At 40.7% G+C, this 21,404-nt stretch overlaps 1 pseudogene; it reads right to left on the reverse strand.

The window, feature by feature from the left end:
• Window positions 1-18,576: 18,576 nt before the first annotated feature.
• LOC100405502 (sprouty-related, EVH1 domain-containing protein 1-like) lies at window positions 18,577-20,452 on the reverse strand (annotated as a pseudogene).
• Window positions 20,453-21,404: the final 952 nt, after the last annotated feature.

A 21,404-nucleotide genomic window follows, 5' to 3' on the forward strand; every position in this document is an offset into this window, starting at 1 on the left:
CCATGCCTGGAGACAAGAACTCTTTAAAAAATATAATAATCCCAATACCATCATCAACCAACCATCTTACACCATTGCTCTTTATCACTGTCAATTCCCCTTCTAGCTCCAAATTTCCAGCCATTTCATGTATTTATTGTTTGAATCAGGATCCAAATAAAGTCTCTCTTTGGGATTGTTTGATTTACCTCTTACAATTTTTTTGATCCTGACAGCTTCCCACTTTGATCTCTGTGCTGTCCCTTGCAGTTTATTTATTGAATAAATCAGGCCATGTCCCCATACTTTGGATTAAGCTAAGTGTATTCTTATTATGCTGTTTCTCATACTGTGAATTTTGCTAATTCTATCTTGTGATGTTGGTTAACTTGCTCTTCACTTTGTTCTAGTTTTGACAAATTAGTAGTTTGATCTCAAGACTTGGTGAGATTCAGGTTGGACTTGAGGGTCAGGGCAAAGACTGTGCTAGTTTCTTCTGGGAGGAGGTGTGTATTTTCTGGGCATCTTTTTTTTAATTGGTGATGTTAATGGCCATTGATCAATTATGTATTGAACAATGAAGGTATTGTTGCATCATTCCTTCTTCGTGTATGAGCTGCCATACTTCCAGAAAGAGATACTGCTGCCTGAAGAAGGGCCTTCCTTGCATGAAGAAAAAAATGAAGCAAATATAAAAAAGAGATGCTGCTTCTTATAAACTGTGTTACTCACTTGCACAACTTATATAGAAAATGCCAGTTCATGGCTTGATTTCCTCCATTTACCATTTTTCAAAATGATGGGCTCTTTCATTTATATCCTTCAATGGTGATCACTTCTATTTATTAATTTATTTAGACAGGGAGGGCCTAGCTCTGTTGCCCAGGCTGGTATGCAGAGAAGCACTCATGCCACTACAGCCTCAAACTTCTAGGCTCAGGTGACCCTCCCATCTCAGCTTCCTAAGTAGCTGAAACCAAAGACACAGGCCCGCATACCTGAGTAATTTAAAAATGTTTTGTAGAGACAAAGTCCCCCTATGTTGCACAGGCTGGTCTTGAACTCCTGGATGAAGTGATCCTCCTAACTCAGCCTCCCAGAGTGTTGAAATTACAGGCATGAGGAACTGTGTCAGCCCACTTTTATTTTTTCAAAAGGATCATTATGAATGCAGATATTCAAACATATCTGATATATCTCCATTCACTGCAACTATTATCCTTATTAATGTACAAAATGTCCTATCTTTGGTTAGAAGGAGTCCCTTCAGATTGGCCCTTCAGACATGTTGAAATCATCCTAATAATCTTTGATGGATTCTTTGCTATCCAGAGTGACAATATGTTCCAGGCTTCTTACACATTTCTGGCCTAGACCTGGAATCAGCACTTTCCCAGGAAGGCTAGTTTTCTTTCACTGGGCAATGGTATTTTGAGACTACAATCTTGGTGCTAGGGGTAAATAGTATAATTTTAAAACTTAGAAAACCGCCTGACTCATGCCTGTAATCCTAGCACTTTGGGAGGCCAAGACAGGTGGATCACCTCAGGTCACGACTTTATGACCATCCTGGCCAAAATGGAGAAACCCAGTCTCTACTAAAAATACAAAAATATTAGCCAGGCATGGTGGCACGCTCCTGGGGTCCCAGCTACAAGGGAGGCTGAGGTGAAAGAATTGCTTAAACTAAAGAGGGGGAGGTTACAGTGGGCCAAGACTGTGCCACTGCACTCAAGCCTGGTGAGAGAGCAAGAATCCATCTAAAATCAATGAATCAATCAATCGATCAATCAATCAATCAAGAAACACAAGCCAGCCTTTAAATCATTATTTAGTTAAGAAAATGATAAATGCAAGCCTGCACACAAATACATAAGTAGATAATTAAATGTCAGCCTGTGTCTAAATGAATAAATAAGTAAATGTAAGCCTGCCTCTAAATAAATAGATTGGTAGATAAATACATAAATCCAAGGTTGCCTCAAAATATATAATTAAATGCAACCTGCTTTTCCATTTCCATCAGTAAATAAATAAATAAATGCAAGTTTGCCTCTAAATACATCAATTAATAGATACATAAATAAATCAATAAATAAATAACCTTACTTAGTGGCTCATGCTTTTAATCCCCTACCCATTTGGAGCCTGAGCCCAGTATATCACCCGAGATCAGGACATCGAGACCAGCCAGGCCAAGATGGTGAAAGGAACCCTGTCTCTATTTAAAAAAATAATAAGATGAAAATAATTAAATAAATATAGATTTTAAAAAGTAAATAAATGCAGGATGGTCTGCTTGCTACTAAGTAGATAAATAAGTAGTTAAGTAAATAAATAAACAAAGGCTGGGGGCGGTGGCTAAAGCCCGCAATCCCAGCGCTTTGGGAGGCCAGGACCAGCGGATCACGAGGTCAAGAGATCAAGACCATCCTGGCCGACATGGTGAAACCCCGTCTCCACTAAAAATACAAAAATATTAGCGAGGCTCAGTGGCACTCACCTGTGGTCCCAGATCCTCTGGAGGCATAGGAGGAAGAATCGCTTGAATCCAGGAAGCGGAGGTTGCAGGAAGCCAAGAATGGTCCAGTGCACTCCAGCCTGGTGACAGAGCTAGACTCCCTCTAAAATGAATAAGCAAATAAATAAATAAATGCAAGACTGCCTCTAAATCATTATACAGATAGTTAAGAAAATGGATAAATGCAAGCCTGCACACAAATACATAAGTATAAAAAAGATGCTGTGAGCTTGGGTCTCAATAAAACAAACGAGTAAATGTGAGCCTGCCTCTAAATAATTAGATAGCTAGCTAAATACATAAATAGAAGTCTGTCTCCAAATAAATAAATAAAGTAAATTTGACCTGCTTCTCCAAAAGTACATCAGCAAATAAACAAATAAATGCAAGTCTGTCTCTAAATAAATCAATAAATAAGCAGCCCCACTTGGTGGCTCATGTTTTTAATCACCCACCCATTGGGAGCCTGAGCTGGCCATATCACCTGAGATCAGGACATCGAGACCAGCCTGGCCAAGATGGTGAAAGAATCCCTCTCTCTATTTAAAAAAATAATAAGATGAAAATAATTAAATGAATAAGTAAAAATATAAATATAAAAATGTCATCCAGGCTTCCTGCCTCTAAGTAAATAAATCGGTAATTATGTAAATAAATAATAAATAAATAAATAAATAAAGGCCAGGTGACAAGGCTCAGTTCAGTAATCCTAGCACTTTGGAAGGCCGAGACACTTGGAACATGAGGTCAAGAGATCAAGACCATCCTGGCCAACATGGAGAAACCCGGTCTCTACTAAAAATAGAAAAATATTAGCCAGGTGTGGTGGCACGCTGCTGGGGTCCCAGCTACAAGGGAGGCTGAGATGGAAGTATCACTTGAACCAAAGAGGGGGAGGTTGCAGTGGGTCAAGACTGTGCCACTGCACTCCTGCCTGGTGAGAGAGCTAGAATTCATCTAAAATCAATGAATCAATGATTCAATCAATCAATCAAGAAACGCAAGTCAGCCTCTAAATCATTACATAGTTAAGCTAAGAAAATGAATGAATGTGAACCTGCACACAAACACATAAGTAGATAATTAAATGTCAGCCTGTGTCTAAATGAATAAATAAGTAAATGTAAGCCTGCCTCTAAATAGGTAGGTAGATACATAAATACGTAAATCCAAGCCTGCCTCAAAATATATAATTAAATGTGACCTGCTTCTCCATAAGTATGTCAGTAAATAAATACAAGTTTCCCTCTAAATAAACCGATTAATAGATAGATAAATAAATCAATAAATAAATAGCCCCGCTTGGTGGCTCACAAACAATGGACTGCTTTGGTAGTGATTTTGTTTTTTCTTCATTAGTAACCAACAGCACAGCTAACCAAGAAACCATACACATTCGGGGCCACATCAAACTGAAGAGTTTGTGCCTAACAAACAATGAACAAATTGAAAAAGCATGCTAAAAATTGTAAGAAAAGTTTGGGCAAACATTCAGTTGAATAAGGGGTTATTTTTTTAAAGGTACAAGCCAGTAACACTACCAGCTTAAAAGAAAAAAAAAAACAGCAGAAAAATAACCAAACCAAATAACCTGAAGAGATATTTGTGCAGACAAGAAACTGATGCAACATTTGCAAAAATGTGGTTACCATTACTACGCATGAGAAACATGAAGATCAAAACCACTCTCAGATCTTATCTCACTCCCAACTAGAATGAACATTATAAACAGATTAAAATATTTAAAAAGACAACTTCTAGTATTAATTTCCACAAAGGGGAACTGTTTGTGGAAGCGTAAATTAAGTATTAATGCTATAAAAAACAGTTGGGGGTACTGCAAAGAATAGAAAAGAAAAATACCATACCATCTAGCATTCCCACTACTGGGTATACATCCTACCTACCTGTCCATCCACAGAGGGATCAAGAAACTCTCATATGCATACACTAGGGAATATTCTTCAGCCACCAAAATGATGAAACAGTGTCATGTGGAGCAACCCAGATGAACCTGGAAAACATTATGTTAAATATAATGAGCTGGGCCAAGAAAGACAAACACTGAATTTTAAGATGTCTATCTTAAAAGAGGTAGAAAGCACAATATTGGTTACCAGGGTCTGGGAGCCAGAGGGGGAGTAGGGATTGGTTATGGAAGCATAGCTATCTTAACCTTAAAGGAATCAATCTGAGTGTTCTCCTCCTCAGCCTGATGACTGGAGTTAACAATACTATATTTTTCAAAAGAACAAGAAAGGAGAATTTTGAGTGTTCTCTCTACACAAAAATAATACCTTATGAGGGAATAGAGATCCTAAGTACCCTGATTTGATCCTTACTCAATCTATATGTGTGAAAATGTACCCCTAATTATGCACCTTTATGTTGCAAAAAAAAAGTAAACAGAAATAAATACATATTGCGAAAAATCACAGGGAACCATAAAAACACTTCATGTCTAAAGGAATCCTGAGAAATACAATCAAAGTGAGGACCCACAATCCTTGATATTAAATCACACTGCCAAGCTGCAGTTATGCTGCAGATATATAGTACTTGGATAAAAACAATACCTAGAACTGTGGACAAAAATGGGGAGGACAAAACAAGATCAACACAAATATGGGCACAGTCAACTCACTTTGATAAAGACCACCACATGTGGAAGGCAGAGTCTGCTCAATGAATACCTTTGAGAAAAATGTTATCTGGATGCAGAAGAGAGAAACAGGACCCTATTTTACATGATATATGAAAATCAACCCCTGCACCCTCCACACCCCCCACAAAAAACAAACACACAAACCCCTGAAGACCAGAACAAAAGACCATAAACCACAAAATGTTTTTAACTAAAACACAGGTTGAGCATATATTCTGGGTCACGTGAATCTCTGTTCACCTTTGAAAAGAGAAAAAGAAAGAAACACCCTGGAAGCAAGACCTCATTGACAATTAAATGCTTTGTAACTGATACCTATTTCCTTATATGGATGACCAAAATTATACGCATAAAACGCAAAAATAAACATGGACTACATCAACCAGAGAAGTTTATGCACAGCAAAGAAACTACTTTCCAAATAAAAAAAGCATCCTACAGATTAGGCAAAAATTTCAGGTAATCATGTAATTCATGTGTTGTCATCTAAGGTGTACACAAAAAACACTACAAAGTAACAAAACTATCTAATATTTCACAAACGACATGAACAGAAAATTCTGCTACATAAAACTGAACAACAGACAAAAGGTCCTCAAAATTAACTATCCAACGAAGTTAACTGTGTGTGGTTTAATTGAAAACCACACAGATAATCTCACACTTAATGAACATTCCTAGAAAGCTTTTTAAAACATAGGAGAGGCTAGGCTCGGTGGCTCACACCAGTAATCCCAGAACTTTTGGAGTCCGAGGCAGCAGATCACCTGAGGTAAAGAGTTTGAGACCAGCCTGATCAATACGGAGAAACCCCGTCTTTCCTACTGATACAAAAATTAGCCTGGTGTGGTGGCGCCCGCCTGTAATCTCAGCTGCTGGACGGGCTGAGGCAGGAGAACCACTTGAACCCGAGGAGGAGGTTGCAGATCTGGGGTCACTGCAGTCTCCGCCTCCCAGGCTCAAGCAATTCTCCTGCCTCAGCTTCCCGAGTAGCTGGGATTACCGGCACCTGCCACCATGCGCGGCTAATGTTAGTATTTTTAGTAAAGACAGGGTTTCCCCATGTTGTCCAGGCTGGTCTCAAACTCCTCAACTTGTGATCTGCCGTCTTGGCCTCCCAAAGTGCTGAGATTACAGGTGTGAGCCACCTTGCCTGGCCGTGTCTGGAGTTCGAAACCAGGCTGACCAACATGCAGAAACCATGTCTCTACTAAAAATACAAAAATTAGCTGGGCGTGATGGCACATGCCTGTAATCCCAGTTACTTGGGAGTCTGTGGCATGAGAATCACTTGAACCCGGGAGCGCAGTTGCAGTGAGGCCAGATGGCACCACTGCACTCCAGCCTGGGCAGAGCAGGATTGTCTCCAAAGGAAAAAAAATAAAGAAATGCGGGTATGGTTTTGGAGAAAAGGGAACTCAGACACTGTAGATGAAAACGAAAGTCAGAATACACACCACGAAAAACAGCTAAATACTCGGAGACTCCTCAAAGAATTGACACTACAGAAGTCCCCTGCTCTATTGTGCTCTAGCGAGGTCTCTTTCTAAAGGTCCTGAGACATCAAAATAACCCTGGACCTCAGCTCAGAGGCCCGTGGGGCTCGGAGGGTCCCAGGTCCCGCTCTTCACCGTGGCCTCTGGGCCAGGCGCTCCTATATGCTGGACGCTGGTCGCACACCATTCCCGGCCAGGGTGCGGGAATCATACAATTTTGATTTATTAATTTTTTGTAACCGTAGATTATTATGCATATGCTTCTTAGAAATTTCTCTGCCAGATAACCCAAATCATCTCTAAGTTCAAAGATCCACAAATCTGTAGGGCAAAGGCAAAATGCCACCAGTCTCTTTGCTAAAAAATGATGCGTCACATTTGCTCCAGTTTCCAATAAGTTTCTCACCTCACCTCCATCTGAGACCACCTCAGCCTAGATTTCATTGTCCATATAATTATCAGCATTTTAATCAAAGCCATTCAACGAGTCTCTAGGGAGTTCCAAACTTTCTCACATTTCTCTGTCTTCTGAGCCCTCCAAATTCTTCCAGCCACTGCCTGTTATCCAGTTCCAAAGTTGCTTCCACATTTTCAGGTATCTTTTCAGAAGCACTCGACTCCTGGTAAAAATTTACTATATTGGTCCATTTTTTCACACTGCTGATAAAGACACACACAAGACTGGGCACTGGACAAAATAAAGAGGTTTAATGTACTCAGTTCCACATGGCTGGGGAGGCTTTCCAATCGTGGCAGAAGGTAAAAGACATGCTTCACATGGTGGCAGATGAGAGAAGAGAGCTTCTGCAGGGAGATTTCCATTTTTGAAACCATCAGATCTTGTGAGACTTCTTCACTATCATGAGAACAGCATGGAAAAGACCTGCCCCTACAATTCAGTTACCTCCCACTGGGTCCCTCCCACAACACATGAGAATTTCAGATGAGATTTGGTTGAGGATACAGTCAAGATATAGCAGACAGTGAGTGAGTTCTCATGAGGTCTGCTCATTTAAAACTGTGTTGCACCTTCCTACTCACTCTCGAGCTCCTGCTCCGGCCTGTGATGTTCCTGTTCCTCCCTCACCTTTTGCCGAGATTGGAAATTTTCTGAGGGCTCCCCAGACGCTGAGCAGATGCTAGCATTATTCTTCCTGTACAGCCTACAGAACTCTGAGCCAATTAAACCTCTTTCCCTGCAAATTACCCAGTCTCAGATTTTACTCTGTAGTAATGTGAAAACAGACTAACATACTGAGCATGGGATAAATCTTAGAATATGTTTTGTGTAAAGATAAGAAAAATGTATATTCTGTGATTGTTGGGTGGAGTGTTCCATAGATTTCTGTTAGGTCCAACTGGTCGAGTGTCAAGTTTAAGTTGAGGGATTCTTTTTTCGTTTTCTGCTTCCATAATCTGTCTAGCACTCCCTGTGAATTGTTGAAGTCTCACACTATTACTGTATAGTTGTCTACGTCTTTCTGTAAGCCAAAAGGAACTTGTTTTATAAATGTGGGTGCTCTAAAGTTAGGGGAATACATATTGAGGATAGTTAAGACTTGTTGGATTGTGTTCTTTATTATCACGCATTGCCCTTCATTGTCCTTCTTAATTTTGTCTTAAAGTCTGTTTTATTCGTTTTAAGAATAGCAACTCCTGCTCTTTTTTATTTTCTATTTGCAATAACAGATCTTACTCCACAATTTTAGTGTGAGTCTGTGGGTGTCATTGCATGGTAGATGGGTGTCTTGAACACAACATGTGGTTGAGTCTTTTTCCCATCCTGCCACTCTGTCTTTTAAGTGAGGGCTTTAGCCCATTTACATTCAAGGTTAGTATTTCTATGTGTAAACCTGATCCTGTCACTGTGTTGTTAGCTGGATGTTATGCAGGACTGATCATCTGGTTGCTTTATAGTGCCTGTGGGCTATGTGTGTAAGTGGGCTTTTGTGGGAGAAGGTGTCATTCTTTTGATTCTATATTTAGCACTCCCTTAAGGTCCTCTTATGAGGCTTGTCTAGTGGAAATAACGACCTCAGCATTTACTTGTCTGAGAAAGATTTTATTAATATTTCTCCTTCATTTTGAAGCTTAGTTTGGCAGGATATGAAAGGCTTGTTTGCCATTTCTTCTTTAAGGATGCTGGAAATATGTCCCCAATCTCCTCTAACTTCTCAAATTTGTGATGAGAGGTCTGCTGACAGCCCTGTAGGGTTCCTTCTTCCAGCCACCTTTGAGAATTTTTCTTCTTCATTGACCTTGTTGCATCTGCTGACTGTGTGCTCTAAGGTTGGCTGTGCTGTGTAGATCCTGGCGAGGATTCTCTGTATGTCTTTGATTTGCATGCCAGTCTCTCTGGTGAGATGAGAGAATTTTTCATGGGCTCTATGTTCAAATCTATTTTCCAAGTTACTTACTCTTTCTCCTACTCTCTCAAGAATGTGAATGAGTCATAGGCCTGGTCTTTTTACATAATCCCATATTTCTTAGAGGTTATGTTCCTTTTTCTTAAGTTTTTTTTTCTTCATTTTTATCTAAGTTGATTCAAAGATCTGATCTTAAAACTCTGAGATTCTTTTCTCAGCTTGGTCTATTCTGCTGTTAGTACTTGTGACTGAATCATGAAATTCCTGTAGTCAATTTTTTTTAGCTAAAATAGTTCAGTTTGTGTCTTTTTGAAAATGGCTATTTGTCTCTGAACTCTTGAACTATTTTACTGAATTGCCTTGCTTTCTTAAATTGAGTTCCAACTTTCTCCTGAATCTTGAAGAGCTTCCTCGCCATCCAGATTCTGAGTTTCCTATCTGTCATTTCAGGCTGGTTAGAAACCATTGCTGGGGAGTTCGTTAGCACATTTGGAGGTGAGAGGACACTTTGGTTTTTTGAATTTCCAGAGTTCCTGTGCTGATTCTTTTTCATCTGGGAGGGTTAGTATTGTTTTAAGTGTAATGTAAGTTGGATATAAACAGTTGGCTTCACTTCTTAAAGTTTGCAGATGGCTAAGGCTCTGTACAGGGTCTTTATTCATTCTTGAATTCTCGACCTTGCTTTTGCAGAAGGCAGAGTTAGTCAAATGTTTTTCAGTGTTGTAGTTTGAATTGTGACCCAATAGATGGCATTGGAAAACAATGGGCAGTAGACAGGCTCTTAGCTGCTTGGCTCTTTCTCTATCCTGGTGTTTGTAGCTGTGTTCCACGGCGCAAGGGGGAGAGAGATGACCCCTCATCAAATCCATTCCTGGGTCTTGGGCGAGCTACCTATGATCACTAGCACTGTGTTAACAATTCTGTTGTCGTTTTTGTCATTGCTGTTGGGTTTTCAGGCCATGGGGCTCCCTTGGGAGAAGATCCAACAGGGAGATAGGTCACAGCATTTCTGGACCAGCTCTTTGGAAAAAGACATGCGTAGGTCCCAAACAAGGCTATCAACTTGTAAACATACCCCTTCTCAGTTTTCCTAGCATGTGGGCTCCTCCCCTGCTCGAATGCTGGGCACAGATCCCAGCTTGGCACTCCTGAGCTGTGTGCTGCAGCCCTGGGGTGCCAAGACCCGCCCATGTCCCCCTTGGACCCTCAGCATTGGGTTCTCGGTGTGCTGAAATAGAAAAATGCTTTTAGGCTGCCATAATGTACTCAAGTGGAGCACAGCACCCAGGCTTGGCAGTGGAGAAAAAATAATCCCAATGTGTGCACGTTCCTGCAGGACAGCCAAGTAGGAGCCCTGGAAGAGGCCGCCAGGAAGGCAGACCTGCAGGACAGACATGCCCAAGTCCTTTGAGGAGGTAGGCCCTGCTTTCTCCCTTGTGGTTAGCTGTAGTCAGAACCTCTCTGAGAAAGATGAGCAATCCTGGGATGTGGACCCTAAAGGATGGGCTCTGCCAGAGCTATCCCATAGTCAAAAGTTCTCGGCTCCATGACTGCTGCAGCTCTGTCTCTGGCTAATCTCTGTGGCTATTCCCCTGTTAAACATCTGTGGGGGTTTGTGGTCTTCGGCAGATCCCAGAAAAGCACTGTGAGAATGAGTGCTCCTCCAGCCTTTCAGTCACCCCTTCTCCATGAATTGTTCAGGGCTGGGAACCAACCCTAGCATTCATACACCCCAGGCAGTGTTTCCACCTTCCTCTCCCTTCAGCCTCAGCACCTGTGTCTTTTATCCATCTACATTCAGTGTTTTTATCTGAAGTTATGCTCAAATTATGTTGGATTAGTCAAAATCCTAGTCTCTTTTTGTGGGAGTGGCACTTCCAGACTGCATCCAGTTAACCATCTTGCTCTTTCCGATTTTTTTTAATATTCTCTTGATGGGCATATAGGATGATTCCATGAGTTTTCTATCATGAATAATGCTGTCATAAAAATAAGCAAGTAAGGTTTTTTTATTTTTTAATATAATCATTTCTTTTCCTTTGGATATATACCCAGTAGTGAGATTGCTGGGTTGCATGGTAGTTCTATTTTTACTTCTTTGGAAAATTTCCATGCTGTTTTCCATAGAGATTTTACTAATTTACATTTTCCACAACAGTATATAAGCATTCTCTTTTCTTCCCCTTCTCACCAACATCCGTTGTTTTTAGACTTTTCAGTAATTATAATCCTGACTGGTGTAAGATGGTAACTCACTGTAGTTTCAATTTGCATTTCTCTCATGATTAGGGATGTGACAATTTTTTCAAGTTTGTTGGCCTCTGGTATGTCTCTTTTGAAAAATATCTGTTTATGTCCTTGGCACACTTTTTAATAAGATTATTTGGGTTTTTGTCATTTTATTTGTTTGAGTTCCTTTTAGATTCTGGAGATAGGTCCTTTGTAGGATGCACAGTTTGCAAATATTATCTCCTGTTCTGTAGGTTATCTTTTCAATTTGTGTGATCTTGGGATTTTTTTCTTGAGATTCTTTTTTTATTACTGATTTCACTACTCAGTATTGGTCTGTTCAAGATGTCTATTGGTCTGTTAAAGATATCTATTTCATCCTGGTTCACTCTTTAGAGGTTGAACATTTCCAGAAATTCCTTTTTACTCTAGTTTTCTAGTTTGTGTGTACACCGTTACTCATAGCTGTCTGTGATCACCTTTTGCATTTTGTGCCATCAGGTGCAATATCACTTAAAATTTATGATCGTGGTGATTTTAATCTTCTCCCATTTATTCTTTGTTAACCTACCTCGTGGTCTATCAATTTTGTTTATCTTTTCAAAGAACTAATGTTTTGTTTTATTGTTTGGTTTTGGTTTTGGCCAAAACATTATTTAGTTCTGCTCTGATCTTTGTTATGTTTGCTTTAGGCAGCGTATGATTGAATCTTGTTTTCCTTTTTAAATTCATTCCATCAGTCTATATAAGGAGAGCATTTATACCATTGACTTTCAAGATTAATATTGATGCATGAAGATTTCTTCCAATCATAATGTTATCTAGTTGCTTTACAGTCTCAACAGTGTAACTGTTTTATGACTCTGTATTATACTTTTGTATTCCTTTATAAGACAAGTATCATCCTTCCCTTTCCCTGTTTAGAATTCCTTTTCTTATAGGGTCGGTCTAGGGATGATACATTTTCTCAGCATTTGCTTGTCTGGCTTATGGCCCTTCTGTCTGCAGGTTTTTTTATTTGGTTGTGCACTTCAATCTCCATTCCAGTAGGTGGCTCTTATGGATAAGGGGTGGCTTACCCCTGATACCTCAGTGAGGAGAAGTACCTGCCTTAAAGGTGAGGGGCTCTGGGGGGAGTTCATGGTGTAATACATGGAGGTCTCCACAGTGGGGGAGGAAGGTACACCACCTGCATGTTCTGAACAGGCAGGAACATGATTTGCTTTCTTATGGCACCCCTGCCCTAGGCCTCATGACTTACTTGGTTCAGATAGAAACTGTCTTTTATCTTTAGGCAGCAATGCACTGAAGGCCATGGAAAACACCTGCCCTGTGGCTGCCATCCAACTGGCCTTGAGGCAGGACCTCTTTCCTCAGCTCAAAACAGACAGCTCTGTGGTTTGCCTGTATTGTACTGCAGGAATGCTGCTTCTCCATGCAGGGAGAGTTATTGGCCCTACCCTTCATGGAAGCCCAGGCCAGTGAGCCCACTGTCAGTGGAGGTGCAGCTTTTCCCATAGTCCTGGGAAGGCTGTCTCTAAGCTCACCTGTTCCAAGCTCCAGCAGGAATAGGGGTAGCTGCCTCTACAACAGTGGATGGCAGCTTGGGAGAATCCCTCTCTCTAGATACACTTCTAGGTACCAGTGCCATCTTTCTGCTGAGACGCAACCACATTCCTTCCCTACAGAAACTAGCACCACATCTGCATCTTCTCAAGGAAGGGCACAGTAATCTGCTGACTAGCAGGGAGCTCTTGAGCAGAGAAGAGTATGTGATCTGGTTTCCTTTGTCCTAAGGAACACTTAGGTGCACTGCACTCTCCCTTCACCTTGGAGGGGCCCATTCTGAGGCTTAGATGTCTGGGAATCCTGCAGCTCCTCAGGGTCCTAGTGATTTGTGATTGCTGCAGTCTGAGCAGGTTCTAGGGAATGTTTACAGAAAACTAGTGTTACAGACACAAGAGCTGAGACTCCCTGGCAGGATAAAGGCCCACAATGGTTGCAGACCACAATGGTTGCATACCCTATGGCACCGGTGGCCTTGGCTAGGGTCTGGGTATTGTGTGAGTGAACTCATGTGAGCTGGCCACATGGTTCTGTGTCCTCAAGAAGTTCCCACATCACCTCCCACAAAAATTGCTTTGGCTTACAAAGGAAGGGGGCCTCTCCAACAGTTCAGCAGTTGGCAGTCTGCCATAGAGGTGAGGGGAGCAAGAAATATGCCCACATTTCCTTTCACAAGGCTTCAAGATCCCTGGGGTTCAATCGCTGCCAAACCCTTGCTTCCTTGATTTTTTCCAGCTTCTTCCCACAGATTCTCTGATAGGTTCTGGAATTCTCCTCTCAGTATTCTACTTGGGTCATGATTGCTCACCCGTAAGTTGGGCCCTTCTTAGAAGAACAGGCATCTGATGTCTCTAGTCAGCCATCATTTCCCAGCTGCTGGGGTGTCCCCTCTGATCACTATTAACTTACATTTAGTTTGGTTTTTGTTTTTCTTTGTTTGGGATGCTATAACAAAAATACCATAAACTGGGTGGCTTATAAACAACAGAAATTGATTAATCACAATTCTGGAGGCTGGGAAGTATAAGATCAAGGTACATTTGTTGTCTGCTGGCAGCCTGTTTCCTACACAGCAGTCTTTTTGCTGTAATGATACATGGAAGAACAAGAAAGGGGTCTCTCTGGGATCTTTTACAAAAGCCTCACTCTCATGACCTGTTACAAAGTCTCCATCCTCAGGATCTAATCACTTCCCAAAGGCCCCACCTCCTAATACCATCAGCTTAGGGGTTAGGATTTCAATGTATAAATTTTGGGCAATATATTCAGTTCACTGCATTTCCACTTGGAGCCCTTATAAATCATGCTGCTGTGAACATTTGTGTAAAAATCTGTAAACAGATATTTTTTGTTTATCTTAAATACCTAGGAGTGAAATTGTTGGTTCATATGTGGGTATATATTCAACTTTGTAAGAATCTACCAAGTATATGTCTGATGTTATGGTCATCAGAACTACATGATACTTACAGTTGGTTAACATACTCATTGCAGTGGACTGACTTTTCTAGGATTCAGCTATCCCACTCTTAGGCGTATACCCAAGAGAAACTCATAATGTCCTTGCGTGAAGCTTGTATGCTAATGTTTTTAGTAGTACTTTTTGTAATAGCCAAAATGTGGAAACAATAAAAACTTTCATGAAATGATTAATGAATAAACAAATATACATATTATTATTAATCAATGAAAAGAATGTAGTATACATGTAACAACACAGATAAACCTTGAAAATAAAATATATACATATTATTATTAATCAATGAAAAGAATGTAGTATACATGTAACAACACAGATAAACCTTGAAAATATACTAATTGAAAGAAGACACAAGATCACATATTGTATGATCACATTTCTATGAAATTTTAAAAATCAGTGTATCCCGACAGACCAAAAGTTGGTTACTGGTTGCCAGGGGTTTGAGATTTGAAGAGAATGGAAACTGCCTGTAATGGGTACAGGATTTCTACTTTGGAAGATAAAATATTCTAACATTTTTAAGTTGGTAGAATTGTACAACTCTGTGACTATCTTAAAAACCACCAAATTGTACGCTCCAAAGAGTGTATTTTATGATATGTTAATTATCTCAATCAATGCTTTATAAAGTAAAATTGAATTTGCAAATCTGAAAGCCAGGCCAGATCTGTATTTATATGTATCCAGAAAATCAGTTCATGAATAAAATGTTCAGTCCATTTTGATATGCATAATTATACAATATTTCTGTTATAATGTTATATTAAATATAGTAACATGAGTAAATTATATCATCTAATATTCTAGAATAAACTTCAGTAACACTGCTTCTGAGGTTTCTTAAAATTTTATGACTACTTACATTCTGGAATCTTGGTAATTCAAAATCGTTTTGCAATCTTTTCTTACTCAAATATATTATTTTGCTATGCAAAATCAGCTTTTGTTGTTTACAACATAACTAATATCAAATTCTCTATCATGTATTTCGGACTTACCTTGTCAACACTGTGTGATGTTTTCATCTACAGCTGCACAGTCACTGCCAATTTATTCTGTAGAATACCTCACAACTGCATGTCTCCTGCACAGAGAGTAGGAGTAAGAACCATTTCAATCCTCAGCATCAAAGTAATGCCAAATGATCCATGCTCTGATTCTCTCATGTTTGATCATTGCCTTTCTAAGTATAAGATTTCTACTCTATGACAAGATGGTAGTAAGTTTTCCGTATCGGCTATTTTCTGTATCCAAATCAAGAACATGTGGAAGTTCAGACCTTTGTTCTCTCCTGTTATTCTTAGAACCTTCATCCCTAGAAGTATTTTGCTCATTGGGCTTTCCAAAATTATGTGCTGCCATTAAGACTTTGATTTTAAATGAGAATAGACAGGAAGAAAATTAGATCCTCAGTTATTTTCCACACTGCATGGTCTTTTATTTCTGCTCTAAACTTTAGTTTACTAATTTTCCCCTAGCTTTATCGAAGTAGAATTGAAAAATGAAAAGTATATATAAGTTGTACAATATAATATTTTGATGTATGTGTTATAGGTATACATTGTGCTATAATTACCACAATCAAGCTAATCAATATATCCATCACCTCACAGGATATTTTGTCTGTTTGTTTGTTTTACTGTGTGGTGAGAACAGACTTTAGTGTGTGGAGAAAGTATGAAACACAGTATTATTAAATATACTTCCCGTGCTGTACATTAGACCTCGAGGATTCATTCATCTTGCATAATAGTTTGTGCCCTTTGATCAAATCCACCCATTTCCGCAGTCCCCTACACCCTGGTAACCTCTGTTCTACTCTCTGCATTTTTAGATTTCACATATAAGTGACATCATGCACTATTTGCCTATCCATGTCTGGCTCATTTCACTTAGCATGATGTAACCCAGGTTCATGGATGTTTGCACACTGAAGGATTTCCTTCCTTCAATTTTGCATTCTGTATGCAATACTGGTATGTATGAGGGGATAAAAAATGTGGCATATTTTCTTATCATACCATATTTTATTTATCTATTCACTTCACTCAATTTTCTTTTTTCTTTTTTTAATGAAGAAACTTGTTTAAAATTGTAAAGGAAAAATTGGGAACGGGATGGCAAAATCTTAGCAGCAAAGTGGTTAAACAAATTGAAAATATTAATGCACAAACATTAAAATATTAAAGCATATATGTTGCATATAAAATACAGTACAGAACCAGGAGTTGCACTATACTGATTAGTGCTTAACAGAAGAAATGATTAAATTTGTTCCTCCCAGAAGTGTATACACAGTTCATTTCCACAGCAGTTTCCTATCTAGCCAGCAAGTGACTTTCTTCAGTTATTCACACCTTGATCAAACCTGAATTATACACTCAACGCTTACAATTATGAAAATTCATTCACAAGGAAAACCAGTATTTCCATTTCACCAATAAAATCTTTGAAAGTTAACAGTCTATTCTAGAAACCAAGTTTAGTTGAAAACTTCAGGATGAAGATCATGTATTGTAGCAGCATTCAAATATATAAATAGCAAGAATAAGACTTAAAACTGCTGCTACAGAGCCATGTTTTGGATTTAGTTCATCCAATTGATTTTTAGTACAAAACTAGAAATACCCTCTTCTTCACCTATAGTTATCAATATATTTTTCTACTTTTCAATGTGAAATGGTACTTCAAGATGATCTATATACACAATGTTGTCAGTTCAAGCTGTCATATAAATATAAATGCTTTCTTAAAAAAAGTATTTTACAGACAGTGTTATATACATTGCTCAGTTTGATCTGGGGCTAAAGAGAAAAGCTAACACAAGTTTAGTGTGATATATAAAAAGAACAATATATAAAGTTCAGTTAAAAACCTGCATAAAAAGTGAGCTTCAAATGGTAGTGTGATTTTAATTTTTATCACCTCTGAAACTTCAAGCCATTCAAAAAAAAAAAGGCACACTTCTCAATGTTATCCCTCTAAGGGAATGTTCTTAAAGAACCCTTTCCTTGGTTAGAGTTTTAACGTAACACTTCAAACAACAACAACAAAAAAAAAAAAACAGGCAATCTGACCTCAAGGTACTATGAAGTTTGTTGGAAGATTATCCGACTACTTTGTAAATTAAACATCCAGTAATATAATGCTCTGTAAAAGAAATTAATTTATATGTACAAGATACTTCATTTACAATGTTGGATTAAGTACTTTGCTGGGAGACTTTAGCACACATTTTAACATAAAATAATTTTGCTTTTGGCCAGTTTAAATAAAAATAAAATGTAACTCATAAAAAGTTATCATCGTTACGCAAATAATAGGCACTGAGGATTAAGCTAAACATAAGCTGAACCTATTCTGGTTTAGCAGAATGATAACTGAAGATCTCAAGAGGAAGCTTTTACACTAACTATCCAGTCAAACTTTCTGCCTTGCAAAACATTTGTGAATGCAATATAATTTTTTGAAGGAGGAAACTCTGAAGATAACAACTTGCTGGTTGAATACCACAAAAAACAAAACAACTAAAAAACTTCACTTTTTTTCTATGTTTACTCAGTCTCTTTTTATATAAAAATGTGTTACGTTCCCATCAGAACGTTAGACAATTACATCTGTGCTTTAAAAAACATTTGGTCACTGAAGGCTATTAGAATATTTTTAAGGATTTTAGATTACCAGAATGTACTGATATAACTCAATATAAATTGTAGCCAAAGAGAAATAAGGATGAAAATATCAAATCATTCACATGGAATAAAAGCATTACTAACTAGATGAGTTAAATATTCAAAATATATGGAATGTGACCGTAGAGATATATATATATGTATATACCTACTTCAGAACTCAGAAGGGAAGCAAAGTTTAATATGTGATAATTCGTACCTTACATTTAGTTAAATATAAACATTTGTTATTTATACATAAAACTGCTTTCTAAAAACAACTAACATGATTTAGTTGCACTTGTTTTACTTCTTGTAATTCCCAAGTGTTAACTTTTCTCAGACTGAAATCAGCTGTCCCCTAGTGCACTTTTATTTTTAGTCCATGTTCTAATAAATTCAAATCTTTAAAAGCCCATCACCTAACGCATAAATACACAAAAATGCCCCAAAGTAATCCCTTTTAGTTGGATATTTTATGCTGACTTTTTATAGCCAATAACCAGAAATGGTTTCCTTCTGCAAATACTCTACAACCTGTAACAAAACATGCCATGCACCCAAGGGAAAAGTTAGGCATGGCTAGCATTTGTGAAACGCTAAGACGTGATGACTTCTGCTGCTTCCACGTGTGGCCCCAATGATACCAGGCAAGATTCCATATTGCTTGCCAAAAGCTTCCAGAAATCCAAGTTAGCTAATTCCTGAACACTAAGATTTTAAACTCGTTTTGGCTCTGGATCATTTCATCCAGCAGCTTTATGTTTCCCACCCCAGCAACCACAGGCCTCACCACAGCGATGGCACATTCTCAAAGGGACGTAGCAGCACATACATGCTACAATGAAAGACAAGCTACCAGGGCTAACCATCGCAAGCAGAACTTGTCATCACTAGTGTCACATGAACAGGCATCAGAAAAATCTCCCTCTGAGTCTGACATACAATGATACAACATGCTCTCTGCACAGAGCATGCAACGAACTTGATATATGCATCTTTTAATGGGGTCTGGAGCATCCTGACATTTTCTTCATGATTAAACCTTTCCTGGCAGTATTCGCAGCGAGAACGTTCACCATCCTCTTTTCTTCGTTTTGACTTCTTAAATTTTTTTTTTTTTTTTTTTTTTTTTTTTTTTTTTTTTTTTTTTTTTTGAGACGGAGTTTCGCGCTTGTTACCCAGGCTGGAGTGCAATGGCGTGATCTCGGCTCACGGCAACCTCCACCTCCTGGGTTCAGGCAATTCTCCTGCCTCAGCATCCTGAGTAGTTGGCATTATAGGCACATGCCACCATGCCCAGCTAATTTTTTGTATATTTTTTAGTAGAGATGGGGTTTCACCATGTTGAACAGGATGATCTCGATCTCTTGACCTTGTGATCCACCCGCCTCGGCCTCCCAAAGTGCTGGGATTACAGGCTTGAGCCACCACGCCCGGCCTGACTTCTTAAATTTTAATGAGGAAGGCTGCGCCTTAAATACCACTGGGTCTTCGGGTGAACTTAACTTAGTCTCATCCCCACAAGAGTACAGATAGTCTGATTTTTACTGTCTGGTTTAGAAAAGTGAATACTGGAATCAGCATCATCTCTTTCCAAGTCACTTTTCCAAGTCAGGATGTCTGTAGTCTGCATAGCGATGTACTAAGATACCACGAGGGTTTATTCTGACAATCGCGTCCTCATCTTGAAAGCTGACACGTCTGATTGATTTCAAAGGGACCCTATTTTGGGACTTGAGACTTCCACACTCCTTGGGTATTTGCCTCTGTGCATATTCCATACTTCTGCTCTGAATGTCCAAGCCTGGCTGACCGAATGTTATCTGATTGGCTTGGCTTTGCATGTAGACTCTTCTGGCATTCAGATCTTCAAAGGGAGAAGGTCTGATATCTGAGATTCTATAAGGCTCACTGGTAACAACTGTCTCTTGCCGGAAAAGGCGATCCCTCACTAGAGAACTGGAAGAATCCTCTTCAGTTGCTTGTAAGTCATCTGCCCCTTCAGCTTCATTTTTCGATTCGGGGCATCCTTGAGAAATATCCTCTACAGCTCTTCGGATGCCTCTATCAAAAGCCCCAGCATCAGCAGGACTTTGAAACGTAAGAACAAACTTGTTGTCATCAACCTCCCAGTGGTGAAATGTTGGAGAGACCTTATGATAAATGAGGTCTTTTTTAAAGCATACATTCCAAAACTACCATTTTGTCCCTGAGTCGCTCTCCACGGGTAAAAAAGTCAGCACAGCCATTTTCTTCCTGATGTGGGGCTTTGAAGACAGTGACGCTGCTTAGTCCACTCCCTCCGAGTGGTAACCATCCACCACTTGAGTCATCTCGGGTCATCACCGCAGCGCACACTCGTGCATAACTGTTGTCGTTGTCAGAAGTCGCCGTCTCCTCGCTCATCTTTCCTTCACCGTGATCCGATCTGGAGATGGAGGAGCAACAGCAGACGGGGGAGCAGCAGCAGCACTGAGGGGCGGGCGGCAGCGGCGGCCATGGGGGCGCGGGGGCAGCGGCACAGGGGCCTCACCACGGTGGATGCCTCACCCAGAACGGTGCACCCCCCAGCCGGGAACCCCACCCCGGCCACCGCCGCAGGGGGGTGGCGGCAGCAACCTCCGCCGTGGCGACCCCAGCCTCTTCCCCCGCCTCAGCGCCCAACAAGGGATCCGAGGAGGCCCGGCAGAAAGGGAAAAAGAAAGGGCTGCAAAGGCTGACTGGAGAGCGGCTCCTCCGGCCACTGGGCTGGAGCGCAGCGGGGTCGGCCAGGAAGGAGCAGGCAGGCGGAGAACCCGGAGCAGAGGCGGCGAGGAGGAAGCAGAGCTCCACTGGGTGGGGGCCGGCGGGGATGCCGAGCCCAGGCTCCCGGCAGCCGCAGCGAGGTCCCGCCGGAGCCCACCCCACCATCTCCCGCCTCGCCGCCGCTGCCCCTCAACCCCCGTCGGCCCTCAGGCGCGGGCAGAGCAGGGAGAGGGGCCCCCGGCGGCGGATTCCTCCAGAAATGCTCCAGCCGGGACTCCTCCTGAGCGGGGAGGAGGGGGCGGCGGGGAGCGTGTGAGGCGAGGAGCAGGGGAGCCGATCGCTCCCACCCGGCCAGAGAAGAGCGGACGGGCCGGGGTCGGGGGGCAAGATCCCGAGAGGCGGCGGGAGAGGAGAAGAGCAGCCGCAGGTGCCCCGCCAGCCAGTGCCCACCAGCAGCCCGGCGGGCCAGCTCCTCACGCCCGAGAGAGGGGAGCGGACTTTTTCTTTTATTTTTTTGAGAAGAAGTCTTGCTCTGTCGCCCAGGCTGGAGTGCACTGGTGTGATCTCGGCTCTCTGCAACCTCTGACTCGTGGGTCCAAAGAATTCTCTCACCTCAGCTTCCTGAGTAGCTGAGACTACAGGCAGCCACCAACATGCCCGGCTAATTTTTATATTTTTAG

This window comes from Callithrix jacchus, chromosome 18 (assembly GCF_049354715.1).
Source record: "Callithrix jacchus isolate 240 chromosome 18, calJac240_pri, whole genome shotgun sequence".
Classification (NCBI taxonomy): domain Eukaryota; kingdom Metazoa; phylum Chordata; class Mammalia; order Primates; family Cebidae; genus Callithrix; species Callithrix jacchus.